Source organism: Phoxinus phoxinus (genome assembly GCF_949152265.1).
Source record: "Phoxinus phoxinus genome assembly, chromosome: 18".
NCBI classification, from domain to species: Eukaryota; Metazoa; Chordata; class Actinopteri; order Cypriniformes; family Leuciscidae; genus Phoxinus; species Phoxinus phoxinus.
This window is the reverse complement of record NC_136893.1, coordinates 8,781,562-8,798,903: the sequence shown is the minus strand read 5'-3', so window position 1 is coordinate 8,798,903 and position 17,342 is coordinate 8,781,562.

Below are 17,342 nucleotides of genomic sequence, written 5' to 3'. Positions count from 1 at the left end.
GACTCGGCGCTACGGCCAGCCGGCTATATTTAGAGCAGTTTTAAAACGACAGAACCACCGCCAGACTGGTGGATTGTGTCCAAGTGAGCTCATTGAAAATGAGTTTGAGGTAAAACTAATGTTGAGCTAGTGGTTATATGGTGTTTTTCTGTACTTAATTGGCCCGAACTGTTCTGCATTAAGATTTATCATGTAGTTGAATTCCACGCTGAGGTTTCCTCTCTCTCACGGAGTTTCGTAGATGGTATGTAGGATATTTTGTAGTACAGAAAGCAGCTCCTAGATTCAGAGACCTTACAAGATTAAAGAGAATCAACAATGAGACAAAGATGAGCTTGGAACAAGACAAATAGTGTTTAGAGTTTTTGTTCCAGTCTCTATTATGGATTTTTACCATAATCTCGTGGCTTTATCCATGTTTACTGGACCTTTGGAGACCCTAGTTCAACCTACGGTAAGGGAACAAATGAAGTGTTCTGCTCTGGAGAGCTGGCAGTGTTTACTGTACGAGTGTGTGTCCCATTAATTGTGTGCGGAGGAGAGACAATGTAAATTATACGGCCCCTCTTGTTTGCATCGCTTCAGCGAGTATCAAAGCAACATAAAAAGTGCATGTTAAAATAAACTACAGACAAATTAGTATGCACCATTACAAACTAAGAATCTATTGAGACTCATTGATTGCCAACATAATATACCTTTCTTTTAAAGCCAAAGGAAGCATAAATATTGGAAAGTTAGCCAATTACTAAGATCATCTGAGAATGTGCCACTTCTATGGAAGCTCGTTTCAGCCACTGGATAATAAATAAAAAAGGTCGAAAAAATAGTTCTCTCATAATTCTGACATCTCTTCTCACAATTGCGAATGTACATATTTTTGTACATTGACTTTTTTTGTCTCAGAATTGCTGTTAAGATGCGGTTGAAACCAGGAGGAAGCAGAATCGACATGCAGCAGGAATTTATTTAAACAAACTCAAAACTTGACAGACACAGACTAGGGAACAGTGCTCGGGAAAAGAACAACTAACATACTACATCAAAATCAAGAACTCAAAGACTGAACTAGACACAGGGCTTAAATACAAGCAAACAAGCTTAACAAGGGGGCGGGGCTAATTAGAAACACCTGGGGAAACTAATAAACCAGAAAAACTACAAGGACTACAAAACATGGCACAGAACAGGAAATAGCAAAAGTCCACACAAGACAGGAATCATTACAATTGCGATATAAAGTTTCAATTGTGAGTCAAAGTCAGAATTAAGTCGCATTTGCATATTATAAAGTCCGAATTGCATGATATAAAGTCACAATTGTGAGTTATGAAGTCAGAATTGCGTGATATAATGGCAACTGCGAGTTATAAAGTCAGAATTCTGATATATAAACTTGCAACTGCGAGAAAAAAAAGTATTTTGTTTCCTCAAAATTTGTCTTTATAACAAGTGAGTACCAGTATTCAAAAAGTCAGAATTGTGAGATAAAAAGTTGCAATTATCTTCCAAACTTCCGTACACTTCAGACTTAAAAAAAAAAAAAAAAAAAATATTCTATACATGCACATATACATCTACATACACACAACAAATTTTATAAGATAAGCCTTAAGCACCAAAATTAGAACCTGTCAAATGAGTTGCAGACACAGTGGGGGTCCAGTAAAAAAAGGAAGACAAATCTCAGTAGGGTGTCCGGGATAAGAACTGATCAGAGAAACCAAAACCACCCTAAGCGACAACACAATTATTATAGACAGCTGTGCGGCTCAGAACCACTGTTGTAAATGTAATATCTATAGGTGCACTATTAACTCACACACTATCAAAGCAACTTCAAAAACATTTGTTGTAACGCCAAATCATGAGCATCTCGCTTTCTACCAATTTAAATGCTTACAGTGGATGATGGAGTGAATAAAATCTAAAGTTGCTGGGTGAAAGGAAAACAGGGAAAGGGAAAGCAATGCAAAGCAGTTCAGATTTCTCCCCTAGAGAACGACCCTATTGTGTTGCACGTTAGCAGGCTGTAATTTGACATAAAAGGAACAGAGTACAGTGAAACCGAACTGAGTGAATGCTCATTTTTTAATAATAATAATAATAATAATGATAAAGGAACGCACGTCGACCGCTTGCGGAAACTGAGACGGCTCACATATTCATTCAGATCAGTCCGAATAAAACCCTCATTTATCCTCATGGTAGTCTCGACCTTAAATGACACGACCGGAGCAACGGTCTGACAGTCTCTTCCTGTTTAAGTGGGCAGATCATGGCCAGAATAAGCTACAATGAGGACGAGACTTTACGGCGCAAGTCAAAAGTCTGACTAGGCAAGACGATCCTCCTTGTAATTAAACATTTCCGCTTCTAGAGGGCAGAAATGCAGCTTGTCTGAGGTTGTTAGGTGACGTTTGTTGCTTTATCAACTTCATACGTTACGCTTCGAGCACCCACTCTTTCTTACTTACACTGATACACCTTATTAGCCAGAAAATATCAAGCATCTTATTTACTCAGTGTAATTAATCTTTTCCTTTTGATTCAACACAAATGCGGTTCAGTCTTGGGAGAAATGTTCTTTTATTATTTGTTCTTTGATAAGGTCAGTCTCTCTCTCTCTCTCTCTCTAAAGAAGAAAATGCATGTGCTTTTTTGTTGTTGTATTTTTTAGTTTTGTTTAGTTTTGTTAGTATCCTTTTGATTGAAAAAAGAAAAGAAAAGGAAAGAAAAGAAAAGGAAAATCATGGACCAGAGCAAGTCAGATTCTGCTTCCATCAAGCAACTAAAAGACATACAAATCCCCAATTTTATTTTATTTATTTTATTTTACCAAAATCAAACAAGTCATGTAAAAAAGTTAAAATGCATGTGCTAAGAAAGGAAATAAAAGAAAAAGATCACAAAGAAAAACGAAACTAGCAATTGACTAAACCTATGTTTAATTAATTATACAGTACCATATCAGAATCAAGTATACTAGAAAGCTCCATAATCATTTACCATATTTGACTTATTTTGCACTGCTTTGGTAGATTAATTAAACTGAATTCAAAATAATTAAACGGAGAGAGAGAGAGAGAGAGAGAGAGAGAGAGAGAGAGAGAGAGAGAGAGAGAGAGAGAGAGAGAGAGAGAGAGAGAGAGAGAGAGAGAGAGAGAGAGATGGGAGAAAGAGATAGAGAAAGAGAGAGAGAGCTGTGATGATAATAAATCAAATTCTGGTCCACCTGCGAGGCAATTGTATAAAGGTTTTTGATTAAAGCTCACACTAATCACTCGACAGTGCAATTCTACATCTATACACAGACATGACAGAGAGAGAGAGAGAGAGGGGGGGGTATAGAAAGAAAGCGTGTAAAGAAAGCAGAACAGAGGAAATGAGGAAAAGAGAAACGAGTAACAAAGTGTTGAGAGAGGAAGCGCAGCTTTGTTTTAGCTGGAGGCAGTACTGTATATGAAGGGTATGTGTGTGTAAAAGTGTGTGTGTGACACACTCTTATCAGATGACCTGCTCTGCTTTCCCTAAGGACCTGCTGTAGCTTATCTGGACCCTCACGCCTCAAATACGCTGTTTTCATTCAAAGCAATATCTGCTTTCTACTGTCCAACCAGGACTGACCACTCGTTCGATGGCCCTCCTGGGCGCAGAGAGCGATAAGGGTCACGTGACCCACTGTAGTTGGCGATGAGGGCCATGTGACCTGCTGAGCATGCTTCTTTTCACGGCCGTAGCAAAGCAGGACACAACTCTAATGCCCAGGATCGGCCGCCACCATCACGGTAACCATGGCAACACGTCCCCCGGGGACGCTGGGGGTATTACAGCGGTAAGCCCTAACACTGACCCGCTCAGAGGATACGTGCACACCTCTCAAATGACGTACAAAAGCATCCGTTCTCATTTTGAGCAATGCATATGGCCTATGAACAGGTTTGCGGTGAGTCTCGTGAGATGTGTGCTAATTGATCACACATGCACGTATGACAGCTTTACACAACATATGTGCATAAACACATGGACATATGTCTGACACACTTTCAGGAAAAAATATAGATGTAAAGTTTGGGTGTGGGCATTTTGATAGAGGAACACTGGACTAATCTATTTATATTACGTTGTGTTAAATTATGTATTTTCAAAATCAAATATTCAGTCAGTAGCATTTACAGGCTGCAAACAATAGCATATTTAGATTCACAAACAAATGACTCTTATGAGCCAGTTCTGTTTTATAAATCAAAAACACACCGCCGCCAGTGTAGTCAGATTCACAAGCAAATGACTCGTATGAACTGCTTCTTTTCAGTGAAAAATAAATAAAATAATAAAGTAAAATAAAATTCCCACAAAAAGAATCAACATTTGTTGATACTAAAACCATTATTATTATGCAAAAATTTTTTTTAATAAAGCATCCCCCAAAAAATAGCCTACCAGTTGTTAATAAATGTGACAATAAATATTAAGAAAAATGCAATTATAATATTAAAGCAAAAACAGTTAAATCCGTTGTTGCTCAAAAATATTACAAATAAATATTAATAAAAAAATAGGTTCAATTTAATACAAATATTAAAACTTGTTTGTAAAAAGTTGTTGATACTAAACATTTTAAAATATAATACAAATATTAAAGCAAAAAAAAAGAACAACAACAGATTAATCAGTTAATAATTTAAGAACTAATAGTTTAACAACTTGTCACAAGTGGCTGTAATAAAGAGCACAAACTAGGATTAGAGAAACAAAACAGTCTTTAATAATACGTATTAAAAGGGGAACAAGCTGGAAAGTCACACGAAAACAACAACAACAACCTCACAACCAAACATTGACGATAACAGACACTTAACAGAAAGTTTACACTAGTCTACTGATCTATTCCTAAAGCATATACACACTTACACAATCAAAAGCACACAAACAAACTTGAAGAATCATTGATATTTTTTGCTAGCGGGAGAACCCACATCAAATTGATAGTGCACACACATACACACACACACCTCATACCCCTTTAGCAGATCAATAATTGAACAAAACCTGGAGGTCTTGTTACAAAGACAAGATCACCACTAAATCAACCTCTATGCATTGTGGGTAAAGAGGAGGGGGCATAACAGCAGAGCTCCCCTCTCTCATGGGTGACTGCGGCTATAAATTCAGTTGAGGTCATTGGCTTCCTGCTGTCTTCAGTGTACACCACCTTCACCCCCTAAATGACATGCTGCCGTGCCCTCGTATACAGAAGACACACATGCATGGGGGGCTGGAGTAGCAGTGGACGACTATACACCATGCCGGCTCTAAGCACTCCCCAGTTGCAGCAAATCACATTGACAGACCCATAGGGAGGTGGAAAGCAGACGTGTGTTATCGTCTCGGCTGTTCGATATATTATAAGAACAAAGGTGCAGCGAGGGCTGGAGGGGGATTTGAGGCTTGCCTACTACAAATGACCCTCCCTACGAAACACAGGAAAGCACATATAAATTTCCACTTATTACTGCTTCTTTCGGCAACTCTAAGGTTGTTCTGCAAAAGAAATGGATCTAAAGAAAGGGTGAGAGGTGAGATGGGAAGGAAATGCCTGAGCTATGACTGTTAAGCGCTTAGGCCAGAAACACATTACCGTTCCAAAGTTTGGGGTCTGTAAGATTTTTTTATGTTTTTCAAAGAAGTCTTTTATGCTCAGCAAGGCTGCATTTATTTGATAAAAAATACAGCAATATTGTGAAATATTATTACAATAGAAAAGAACTGTTCCCTAATTTAAAAAAACATTTTCAGCATCATTACTCCAGTCTTCAGTGTCACATGATCCTTCAGAAATCATTCTAATATGTGGATTTGCAACATTTCTTCTTATGATCAATGCAGAAAACAGTTGTGCCGCTTAATATTTTTGTGGAAACCATATTTTTTTTCAGGATTATGTGATGAATAGAAAGTTCAAATTTGAAATAGAAATGTTTTGCAACATTATAAATGTCTTCAAAGTCACTTCTGATCTATTTAATGTGTCCTTGCTGAATATATTTGACCCCAAACATTGAGTGGTAGTGTACATACTTTCTCCCGTAGCATTACTGTGATGGTAATACACGTCAGTACTCCCTGGCTGTGTTGTTATTCAGGTAGCTAGCTACAGTAGCTATTGCTAACTTTAGCTAACCTTGCAGTAAAAATGCAGTATGTCAGGGTATGTTGATTTACCCATCTCTAAATGCAAATGTAAAAACAGTGGCTGGTCATACACTATTTTTCTGTCCAATTAGGAACTTCTTTGCCTCAAAAAAAACCTGCAAAATATTCCAGACTTCATGGCGATAGTCAAAAAGTCTGGCTCTGTGAGACAAACATATTTGAAACATCTTATATCAGGATCATTTTTCAGCAGACACATGTTTTGAGCCTTGGTTTAGTTTTAATTGATGCAAATCGAACCTTTCCTTCACTCATCTGGTTCTGTGTCCTACGTGCTCCAACACACACTAGCCTGTAAGACACTGTATGTAGGCCAGTACCATTAATGCCATTACTGCCGGTCAGCGCCCAACCACTGTGTGTGTGTGTCTGTGTCTAATTTGAGTGTGCTAACTGTTCGTGGAAACATGACATGATAACATTCATCTACAAGGAGGACGCTACCAATGGTAGGAGGAAAGTTGCACTATAGACAATTGAGGTAAAGGGCCTAGGGTGAGTGTGTGTATGTGTGTGTGTGTGTGTGACCCCCCCCCCCCCCCCCTAAAATGTCCATTGCTTAGGCCCTAGGGCGCGCTCAGAGAGCCTCATTATGGAAAAGAATGACAGCTTGCTGTCCAATGTGGGTCAAATGTGAATCAAATTATTTCAAATGCTGACAGTCCATTCAGGTACCGCTGTTTAATGCTATAAACTCAAACTTAATGTTCTAGCCAAAGAGGATGCACAAATATTAGACTATCGGTTTAGAATGGGATGTCTAGCATGTGTCATATCCTCCAATTATGGTTTATTACCAGGAGTGAGAGTTGAAGAGCAGGTCTTACGCTAGGGCTTGGGTTGATTTGTCCCGACTGGCACTGAGAAGCAACTGGATGTCTGTGTCTGGCTGTCCATCTCTGCGCTGCATTACCTGCACCATAAAGCATTTCCTCACTCGAAACTGCCTTTGTGAGGTAACGTCTGGCTCTGGCAGCCGGATAGACGCCTTGTCCACGACTGAGCGAATAGCAAATCAAACGCAGTTGCTGTTGATTTAATGCACTCTATTGTTTTGGTGAGAAGCAGACGTTGGCTATAATGAGATGGAAAGCGAATGTGTTGCTTTTTGTGTCGGCTGTTCGAGCCTTAGTGAGCTGGACCGCGTCTGGGTGTCGCTAAATAACAGGTTCTGATGGAATTAAAGCAGAAATCTGTTTGTTTTATCGTTGTTTGAATGAGAAAGGATAGACTATCAGTATCCATCTGTCTTGTTTTCCTGTCTATCTGCACACAATTTAAAGGGATTTTTTAATAGCTCAAACGTTGCTCTTTCATAGCTCAGGAGACTTTGAGTTTTCAGTAACAGTGCATTTTATTTAAATATCAACTATTTATCAGATGTTTCTGTTTCTTAAGGAGAAAAAAAAAAAAAAAAGACACATATGAGATGATTGTTCGTATACAATACAGAAAAAAAAAATGTTTCTTGCTTTCTAGTAAAAAACAAAAGTACGTTATTATATTATTAATTTCTTTTTTAAACATAAATGGGGTAAAATAACTTATTTCAAGATAAATTCTCTGAATACAAGTCATTTCATGCAATTTTGTGTCAAATAAGATTCTAATTTTAAAGGTTAGTTTACCCAAAAAATGTTATTAATAACCAGAATGATTAAAAACTCACCCTCACGTCGTTCCGAACCCTTCAGTTCTTCAGAACACAAATGAAAATATTTTTTTATGAAATGTGAGAGCTTTCTGTCTCTCCATTGACGTGCATTTGAGATTAATATTAAGTAAATAAAGTGGTGAATTTTTTTTTTTTTTCTTCATGCATAGCTCTCGAGGCACTTCATAAAATTGAGGTTAACCCATGGAGTCACATGGATTACTTTCATGATGTCTTTACTACCTTTCTGGGGCTTGAAATGAGTTGCATCAGCTGTCAATAGAGGGACAGAAAGCTCTCAGATTTCATCAAAAATATCTTCATTTGTGTTCCAAAGATGTACGAAAGTCTTACAAATTTAGAACGACAAGAGGGTGAGTAATTAATGGTGAATACGTTTTTGGGTGAACTATCCCTTTAAGGATGTTCAGATATTTTTACAAAAAATAATTGTAAAAGTATTAAATTTAGCACAAACAGATGATTTGGTCTTAGAATAATTTGATGAAAAATGTTTGATCTCATATTAAAATCTGAGCTGTCTGTGACATTGAGAAACTTCTGAAACTGAGAACAACAAACAACATTTCCATTTAATCTCTCTATGGGAAACAATTGAGATACTTAAGAGATCTGTCGTTTTTTTCTCCTCTGAGAACAGGTAGAGTTATGTTCCCACTCTTTATTGGGAAGACCAAAGAGCCAAAAATGAAAGAACACACCAAATGCCTTCCCTCGCTTATTCATTCCCTCTTTTATCCTTTCACCACAGACTCCATCCAGTCGGCTCTGTGTTTGTCCAGTTTCAGGCCAGAAACACTCGGGTTTCCTGTTGGTCAATTTCAGTAACAGAACTCGCATGCTTTCTAAAAATGTCTGTCCCTTTCTCTTCCTTTCTCACATTTAGTGGTTAGAATGTGAAGAAATAGGTCTTAACACCTCGACTATTTAGTCGACAAAAAAAATATTTTGGTCCTATCTAGTATTTTCAAATGTTCATTCCCTTTCTCTCAGTTCAGGGCTTGTTTATGACAGAGAGAAAAAAAAATAATCTTAAAAAAATGTATTTTAAACTTGCAGGGGAAAAAAGTTATTGTTGCAGTCTAAACCTTAAATCTGCGTTATACTCAAACATATGGGTCGATGATGTGACTTTTACAATATTAAATATGCATTTCCCTATACATTTGGCTATACAAAGAATAACCTTGAAATATCTATAATTTCTATGATTTTAGACATTGCTATTTGTCATTGGCAAATATACCAATAACCAAAATATACATCAAAAACTGTTAACAACATCTTACTGTAAAAGCACATGCCTTCCGTTGTTAAATACAGAATTTCACTGTAAATGATGAGGTCATTCATACTATTTATTTCCAAAAAACATAATATTTGTAATACTTTACAGAACATGTTAGCACTGCCTTGATAAACCTATGATTTTCACCATATATGGCAAATTACTTCACAGGTTTTTATGGTCTTTTTCCATTCAAATGACTAAGATTTTGGACGCTGGACATAAACAGCCTGCTCATCTTTCCTTTTGTTTCTCTCTCAGCCTTTCCCGCAATTTATGGTTGGCTGGACCCCCACCTTTTGTGTGAATAAATAAAGCCTGAATAATGGGCTCCATGTGTAAGAGGCATTGAAAACAGCCTCTGTCTTAGTGGGGATACACAAAACTATGCTTTGATGAGGTGAACGAGCGTGTGTTTGGGAGAGTCAGAAAGAGTAAAATATGTGTGTATGTGAACAAACAGTCCCGAGGGCTCTCAAACAGGAAGTGTTGATGCTGCTTTGTGGAACAGAGGGTTCAAAAGGAGGCGTGAAGACCAACAAAAGCATAAAACACGTTGTGTATTTGTGTATGTGTGTGTGTCATTTGACCTTAGTCTTGTGCCTGAACTATGGGGCGTCTAAGAGGGGGGGTGTGGATGGATGTGGGACCATTTCAGTATGTTGTTTTTGTTACATTATATTTAAAACAAATACTGTGGCTCCTTAGATGGTAATGGACATGCTTTAGACATGCACACAAATCTCATAAATTCCAGAGGCCTGCTTAGCGAGCCCTGTATTTAACCGCCTAGCAGTTTTGTTTTTTAGTTAGCAGTGGTACTTGACGTTGGCGAGTTTCTTGTTGACTTCATATGGTGCTCATGAAGATCTGGAATTAAAGGGCCAGTTGCTAAAGCATGTAGAGCGTTATGATACAGACAGACCAGACGCTCATGTGCGCAGGCAGCCGCGTGGAAAGACAGACATCTCCCCTGGCGTCAAGCTTTGTCTCCTGCCCCTTTCCATTTGTCTCTTTTTCTCATTTTTCTTTCCTTTCCTCTCTTTTGTCTTACTTGTTGTCATTGGGTTCTTCTGAGCTATATATATTTAGTACAATTATAAAAAATGGTGTGGATATAATTTGTCTTATCATATAAACATCCAGTCACTGAGTCAAATATTAATTTGGTAACCATTCTGGGGTTTCCCGTACAACGATGTAACTCCCTGCTTAAAGGATTAGTTCACTTAAAAAAAAAAACTTTTGCTGATAATTTACTCACCCCCATGTCATCCAAGATGTCCATGTCTTTCTTTCTTTAGTCGAAAAGAAATTAAGGTTTTTGATGAAAACATTTCTCCATATAATGGACTTCAATGGGCCCCAAATGGTTCAAGGTCCAAATGAGAGTTTCAAAGGGCTTTAAACGATACCAGACGATGAATAAGGGTATTATCTAGCGAAACGTTCAGTCATTTAAAAAATAAATACAAAAGTTTAAGTTTTATAAGCACAAACACTCGCCTTGCTCTGTTAATTAATCTGTTTGAGATTGAATATTACCTAATAGTATTACAATTACAGACATGGCATCTGAAGACTATTTCTCATTTTTCTCAGTTATTTTGCTTTATTTCTAGATTCAATCATAGGCTCGTTCTTACATACTGGCACGTTCGCACATGCGCACTCTTTAAAAAAATTAGCTTTAAATCTCTTGACAAACTAAAAGACGTAAATTACATTTGTATGTATTATAAATGAAAGATACAGACTTTACTGAAAGTCAGCTTGCTAATTTTGCTCAATATTTATTGAGGATTAAGGATTTATTGAGCCCACATGTCATGCAAACAAGAAACTATGCTTCGAACCACAGATCGAGAGCTGTCGTTCCAACCACACAACTTTGCGATGCTGTTTGCCAATGTTCATTAGAGCGATGGTTTGGGAAACACTGACTCGTTGAACTACTGTATGCTGATAACGACTGAACTTGTGACCATAGTTGGCTAACGTTGCTTTTTGGGAAAGGCACCCCTGATTGATCCGAAATCTTTTTCATCAATACCATAAACGAACGAACAAAACACACTGCCACAATTACCTTCATCATAGTAGTATATGTATTAAATAAAGCTGAGAATACTATGCTCTTCATGGTAGCCATTATCAGTCCAGCTATGTGTCAATCAATACTGACCAATAATGGTCTTTTCAAAGAACGATTTAGGAAGTTTTACATTTTGTCTATACCAATACTAAATATTTGGTTATATACTTGGCTGAAAATTAAATATTACAATAAATGAACATGGGGTGAATAATGTGTACAACTGACCATATTGAAAATGACTATGGGCACAGACTCCATGTGGTCCTGCTCATGATGTTAAACATTAAAGATGGAATCAAACGGTCCCCCGCGTCCATCAAACGAGCAGCTTGTCACTTTCTTGGTGCTCAATGGCACTCATCCCAGGTAGAGGAAGTCACGCTTCATGGGCCTGCACTTCCTCTCACCCTCAGCCGTGATTCGGGGGCCTGACCCCGGACAGACGCCCTTCCATGCGTAGCCCCCAACAGAGATGGTGGGAGGGGGTAAAACTGTGATCTAGGGAGAGTGACAGGGCTGCAGCATAATTCAATAACACTAATCCCCAATGAATGGACAAAGAGGCTAGGAAAAAGGGGGGGCGGATGAACTGAGCATACCCCGACAGACACCGGAGGCACGGGGATGCCTGGGGAACGGGTGCAGCTGACACATGCCTAAAAGGAGGGGTAAAGGGGGGGGGAGTCTGCTGTGTCCCCAATCGTGTAGAGAAGGATGGGGGGTCGGGGTGGGTAGTTTGGGGGTCCAGCTGGCTCACAGTCAGCCTAGTGAATCATTGCCCATGACTGCCGAGCTTGTCTTCACGAGTGTGTATCCATCTAGCTGTGTGTGCAAGGCATTCATATCAATCGATCCTCACTTGAACTGATCAATCACCTGTCCTCCAACTCGCAGTGACTCATTGACCTTTGACCAGAGTGCCGGAACCAATATCATTATTGCCTACGTCTACGTCTCTTCCTACTTCCCGGATGCGCACGTTTTCTCTACAAGGTTTGTATGGAAATGAGCATATGCCATATGTGTGCACACACACACACACACACACACACACAGCTGACCAACCCTCTCAATTCCTGTTTTGTTCGTTTTGACTGATGTGAGATCAAAACAACGGACGGTTTCTGCAGCCATTAAATCGGTCGGTCACACAAACATGGGCGGCAAACGTTCTGGCTTCGCGTGACTGCTCAGTGATTAATCAGAGCGGACCGTCTGACCGCTCAATCTAATCTGCACACAAATACACACACAAAATCAACGATTCACCTGTGAGCCATGACCGAAATAAGTGATGATGGGTCATTGAATAATTGAAAATAAATAAGCATTCATTTTAATCATCACACGTCAGAAACTTTTCATTGCATCACTAATTAAGTACTTTCCAACAACTGTAACGCGGGCAACAAAAAAATAAATAAAAAAATAATCAGGAACCTTGGAATTCATGTCAAACAATCAGAGGAAAATTTCAATAATCTCTGTGGTAAAAATACAACTAACTAAAAGTCTATGATGAGATCTAATAAGCTCAAGGTAATATGACATGGTAGATACAGACCCATCAGACAATCTCTCCGTCTCTCTGCTTAAGCCTAGAGAAAACAAAATGAATTTATCAGACTTCATCCACAGACAAGCTCCCTGGGGCTTCTACTCACACGGCTGACATGATTTTGTGTGGAGAGTGTGTGTGTGTGTGTGTGTGTGTCAATGTTTCCAGCAGAATTTTGTCCTAAGCAAAACATACTTACTATTTTGTAACATATTTTACCATTTTCATATAATATTCAGCCAGTAAGTCAGTCGGATTTTAGTTAATGGACCTTACTGACTGATTCAGACACAGAACTTGTGCGTTTGTTAGTCATTTTAATTGATTATTTTAACAGAACAGGCTCATAAGAATAATTTATCTGTGAATCAGACGAATTTAATCCTGTCACATTCCATTAGACTGCAAACTCAAAAAAAAAAAATATATATATATATAGGCTATATTATTATTATTTATTATAAGTTTTAAAATAAAATAGATTAATTTTGGTACAGATTCAAAACAGCAGTACATGAAAAACTGGTGTGTGTTCATGTGTTCTCGCAAAAATAAAAAATAAAAATTAGACAACCGCAAATATGTTTTCAGCATCCCGTACAATGTAAACTCAACAAAGAGTGAATCCACTCTAAGCCACTTCCACACTATGAGACTATGCCGTCTTTACTGTTCAAATAAAATTGTGAAAGGGTAGACAATCCATAATTGATACGCCACAAAAATGTACACAGTGGACAGCAAAAGCTGTTCTTAGCAATGGAGACTGGAAGACTATTCAGTGCCATTGCGGCTTTACTCAGAAACAACGTGCCAGTGTGAGGTATGAGCAAAACACTGTTAATACAATCAGCTTTTGAGAGATCAACAACCTCTTGATCAGTGTTTTAACACTGTAAAATCAATCCAACCCGACTGCTAAACAAACTACTGTTTTCTCATATCACTAAAATATACTTCCTCACTAGCCTCAGTGTTATGTATACGAGGACAGGAAAGAAAACCACATTTTAGAGGGCCGACAGCTGCACAATTTCAATGGCAGCTCCTTTGGCTTCAGTAAGGGTTGCGAAGTTGATATCGTATATGAGAGAGAGAGTCATGGTTTCTCTCGTGGACCCTGCCGCCGGCCAAACCTTACATACTTAAGCCATGAGACAACTTCCTCTGCCAGGAGAGAGCAACAGAGAGGGAGGAAACAAAGAGAGATGGTTTATAAAAAACAGTGCTTTACCACATAATTACAGTTGCTAGAACAATCGCATCCAGGAGGCCGTCTGACAGCTCTTTAGCTGAGCAAGCACTTTTTTATGACCTTAGAATGCATTCATGATGAAACCCAACAACCTTTCGCAACATTTAGGCAGCATTTTCAATGTCAACCAATTCAGAATTAGATCGATATAAACTTGTTGCATGCAAATGCTTAGAACAAAACATGAAATTTGCATCAGATTTAATTGATACCTGTTCATTTAACCTTATTTAAACACTTGATAAGAGCAATTTTCATCTTAATTCATATTCATTTGACATTGTTACATGCCAGATAGGCTAAATCTTTTCTGAAACCATCACTTGGCTAGTGAGTTCACAAAGATTTGTGCGCGCCGCTAATCATGGAGGTAGTAAACACAAGTGATAAGAGTGAGAAATATATAAGTTTTAATGTAAATTAAATGTGTTAATATATAGGGCTGTAAATGATTAATCGCGATTAATCGAATCCAAAATAAAAGTTTGTGTTTACATAATATATGTGTGTGCATTGTGTATAATTATTTTGTATATATAAATACACACACATGCATGTATATTTTTGAGAAATATTTGCATTTATATAATGCAAATATATTTTTATATGATTTATATTATATATAAATAGAAATATTTAATATATAAATAACACATTTTTCTTAAATATATACATGCATGTGTGTGTATTTATATATACAAAATAATTATACACAATACACACATATTATGTAAACACAAACTTTTATTTTGGATTCGATTAATCGCGATTAATCGTTCACAGCCCTATTAATATAGTACTTGCAGCTCTACTAAAACCACTTACTAATGTGCAACTAAAAACACTTACATGTCCCAGAGTAAAAACAGATGGATATATTTTAAGTTATAAAAACAGATGCACACAAAGAAAATATCAGATCTGTTCATTGCAAGTGTACATGTAGCCTTGAATGCTGTTTCTACTGAAGTCTGTGTTTCACTAAAGCCTTCATAATACAGCACGAGTTTCAGAACAAGGTCATTTCAGGGACTCGTGGATCAAGCGAGCACTTTTAACACATTCTCTTTGAGAGAACGCAGCCGTACACGATTTCTCAGCCTAATCTCTGAGGCATGTCTGACTGATGCTTGAGCAGTCAGGCCTATTGCTTTAACACCGACAGCAGTCCAAATCATTGCAGATGTTGACTTTGAGGGCTATGCTATTCCGTAAGTAATCTCTTTCCTGTGAGAACCAGTAAGTCTGTCTGCATCTTGTTAAAAGACAAAAAAAAACCACACGCTCGGGTACACAAATCTTTGTGAGTCATGGTTACGTGCACATACAAAGACCTGACTGTCAAGAAGACTACTTGTTACCTGCACCATGAACAAACAGGTAAAGCCGTAGCATAGCCTCCGAGTCTGTCCTGATGGAAACCTGCTGTAATGAGTCAGTCTGGAGGCTTACGGTGGAGCTGGGAAAGGAAGCAGAACCCTGACCTCAAAAAGCCAGAAACAAGACAGTAGATCTTAAGTTGGCCAGTAAGAGAAAAGTTCAGCCTAAATAACGGCTGCATCCCAGTTGTTGAGAAAAGTTGAGTTGAGTTGTCTGGGCTTTCCCACCTCTTCAAACATTCCCAGAATAATTGGCGCTTGTCGAAACATGGCCAGACTGTGCTTTTAAGGCTTTATCAATCAAAAAAGCAGATCTAGAAGTGAATAGACTGACATGTGGAGGCAACGCACAGCTTTCTAAACAAACACCCTCATGACTGGTACAACTAAGCACACGTCAATCAAAATGACAACTTCAAAAGATCTACTGCCTCTCCTAAAAAGTGTTCAATATGTGTGTGTGTGTGTGTGCACATATACACACACACACACACACACACACACACACACACACACACATATATATATATATATATATATATATATACATAGGCTATATATATACTGCCAGACGGGATGTATTATTTAATAAATAATAATAATAATAATAAAAGGAATTAAATTATTAAGGATTAAAATGGATTTAAGGGAATACAATTTTCAATAAAAGAAGTTCTAGGTGTAATTTATGAAGTGATCAATTTAAACTATTTGTAAATAATATTTTATTTTAAAATGTGCACACACATTCTGTATGTCTAATATGTCGAAAATGCCAACGTTTCTCATCTTATCACATTCATTTATGAATAACATGAATCATGATCGCATATTTTAAAAAATTATATAAATTATAAAAAGTTTAGTAGTTTGCATCACAAGATAGTCTATTACTGACGGCCATGGAACGTTTATATTATAAAACAGTCTAAAATGTACATCTACTAAGATCTTTCCATGAACTCTTGTTGCGTTGTGACAGTGACAGTCAGACAGTAAGACCCGCCGCCTTTGATTTGATTGGCCATCTCGATCATTTTGATCTAACCCTAACCCTAACCCTAACCCTAACCCCCGCTGTTAGACCGCTGAGGCAGAGCAGCCTAAAAAAAGGTTTCAGCCTAAAGATTTTTCTTTTAAAACCTTTTGTCATCCTAAAAACAAACAGCTTTACTAATTCTACACTAAAAGATAAATTAAGAAAAATAAAATGAGAATTTAGAATTATTATTAAACCAAAATGTATTCATAGCTCAGACAAAATCAATGACTCTATTATAACGTATGGCCGCAGCAGATATAATATCATTACAATCAATTATATTATATTAACTTCGCAACAGCTCTGCTTTCTAAACAAACAGCACCCTCGTGACTGGTTCAACCACTAAGCACACATCAGTCAGGAAGGGAGTTAAAGAGATTTGCTGTGATGTGTCTCTGAAAAAGAGCGCAACGCTCATAACCGTGCCTGAATTGATGTCTTAATTAGACCTTGACTGTTTGCCTCTCCTTTTTAATGAAGAGCAGCAAAATGTCAGGTGCCTGAAGAAGAGGCCTCTTTGCATTTATTCCTCCCTCTCTCCATCTGCAAATCAACAGCCTCTTAACGGAGAAGAAAATAAATAACCAATATTGTCATAACGAAACTGTAAGTACAAAGCCATCCAATTGAAGTATGGAATCAAAATGTAATTACCTGAGAAAGAATTGCATGGGAGAAGAAAAAAATAACTTGCGTAGAGGGAGGTCTGTGGGGACAATGAGACCAAGCGCAGGCCTGGCTATAGAATTGAAATGGTGGAAGCTGAAAAAGTGAGCTTGAGAAATACTTACTCGACAATCCTGAAGTTACAAAAAGCACTTCTATTGT